This window comes from Cnephaeus nilssonii, assembly GCF_951640355.1.
Source record: "Cnephaeus nilssonii genome assembly, chromosome: 1".
Classification (NCBI taxonomy): Eukaryota; Metazoa; Chordata; class Mammalia; order Chiroptera; family Vespertilionidae; genus Cnephaeus; species Cnephaeus nilssonii.
This window is the reverse complement of record NC_137072.1, coordinates 64,856,984-64,859,419: the sequence shown is the minus strand read 5'-3', so window position 1 is coordinate 64,859,419 and position 2,436 is coordinate 64,856,984.

Here is a 2,436-nt window from a genome sequence, read left to right as displayed (position 1 = left end):
CTGAACTAATTGCTCTGGTGCTTCAGCCTGGGGTTATAATCACCAAGGGTGGGGTTAGGGGTGGGGAAAGTTAGGAGGTGGGACTGCAGGAAAGAAATATTGCCAAAATTGTTTTTACTGCTTCTGTACTTAAGAATGTTGACACTGTATTTTGTCTAATTGCATTTATTTTTTGTGACATTTGGTTGATAACATCTCTCCCAAAGACAGCAAGATTTATTCAGGATTGGGCAAAAACACATTTTATGAAGGTCCAAAGCTTATATATTTATTTAGGATTTCTATAATTCATTTATTTCCTAAGGTATTTAAGTTTCTGGAAACATGCTTTTTTGTTGTTTGTTTTTTGTTAATCCTCACTGGAGGATGTTTTTTCCACTGATTTTTAGAGAGAGTGAAAGGGAGGGAGGGAAAGGGAGAGAGAGAGAGAGAGAGAGAGAGAGAGAGAGAGAGAGAGAGAGAGAGAGAGCGCAACATCAGTGTGAGAGAGACACATCAATTGGTTGCCTTCCTTCTGCCTCACCCAGACTGGGGCTAGGGACTGAACCTGCAATCCTTTGGTGCATGGGCTGATGCTCTAACTACTGAGCACACTGGCCAGGGCTTGAAACATGTTTTAAAGTAAGAACTGGGCAGCTGGTCTTAGTTAGGTCTCAACAATGCTAAAGAGATATCCAACCTTCCTCTTGCCAGGTTACTGGGACTTTTGTTCAAAGCTGATGGCGTGAGCAAGGGAAGATATCGTAGGGTTAGGGGCAGAGCAGGGACAGGGCCACTTGCATTTTGGAGCCACTGGTCTGGTGCCAGTGTGGAGCCTGAATTCTCAAAGGCAAGACTGACATCAGGGAGCTCCCTCCAGGGGTAACTCCATAGAGAGTGCAGGATGAAGAGGGCAGGGCAGGGATGGAAAGGAGAGAATGGATTTAACAGAGAAACAGGAAACGGCAGTTCTTAGGAACTGGGCAGAGGGATGGAGAGGGAATGAATCACTTAATGAATCACTAGATAGGCACATAGACATGCACTACTGTATATAAGAACCTTAATGGTTTCTGGTGTCGACAAAACAATGTGTTAGTTTAGCTGAGGTTAAAATGTCCTTCGTTCCTCAGTATGATTCTAACGAGTTGTGTTTTCTTTCATGGGTTTGAACATAAGATTCGAATGACTCACATCACTGAAACTTTGTTTTATCTTCTCCCTGGTTAGACATGTGTGCACAGGGCGTTTGTTGTTCCTGGAGGTGGAAGGTAGTGGAAAGGCATCCTGGGTGCTTATCTCAAAGGGGTATTTGCCTAGTCCAGTGATGGGCAACCTTTTGAGCTTGGTGTGTCAAACTTCGCCAAAAAACTGAGCATAACTCGGGTAGTGTGTCACTTTGAGGAAAAAACATTATTTCGCAAATGTTTCATCCTCAGGGGCAGCAAATGTTTCATCCTAGGCATGCGGCCGCCTCAGAATTGAACCTGGGACCTTTCAGTGCTGACACGCGTGTCATAGGTTCGCCATCACTGGCCTAGTCTAACATTCACACATACCACGAAGCAGAACACTCAATTTCTGCATAATAAATGCTGTCTTACTTCAAGAGACTAGTGTGTGAGTAATAACCACTCACTAGTGTGTATAGGTCGCTAGACCAAGGCAGCATGGTCCCTGTCTTGGAAGAGCTCACACGTGGAACGTGCAGCCTGTATAGAAAACATGCTTGGGATCTTACGGAACAAGAGGTCATCAAATTCTAGGCCACACTATGAGGATCTTGGGCAAATGTCTTCATTTAAAAAAGCTGTGACTTATTTGGTGCCTATTATGTGCCAAGCACAAGATCATTTTATTTTGTGAATATATCAAGATACAGCTTCACCACTTGATATTCATAGGAACTCTAGCTATCATCCCCAGAATAAAGAAAAGGAAACTTCAGTAACTTGCCCAAGGACCCTATGTGGATAATTTGGTCTGTGTCAAGAGTCACATATACCTGTCCTAGACACTTTTCTCTGGGAATTGGTCATCAACCACTAAATCTACCCATTTCTCAGCCCCTAAGCTGAGATTTGGCCATTAAAGGAGAAGAATAATGTGATACCAAGCCTATGTGTCACAGAAGTTCATGGTTTTCTGTTACACTCATGTGCTGCTTAACAATGGGGCTAGCGTCTGAGAAATGCATCATTAGGCGATCTCTTCATTGTGCAAACATCACAGAGTGCACATACACAAACCTAGGTGGTGTAGCCCACTGCAGGCCTAGGCTCTCTGGTATAGCCTATTGTTCCTGGGCTACAAACCTGCACAGCATGTGACTGTAATGAATACTGTAGGCAATTGTAAGGCGTTGCAATGTGAATTTATGACAGCTACTATGTCTCTAGGCCGTAGAAAATGTTCAGTTCTGTCCTGGCTGGTGTTGCTCAGTGGATAGAGCATTGT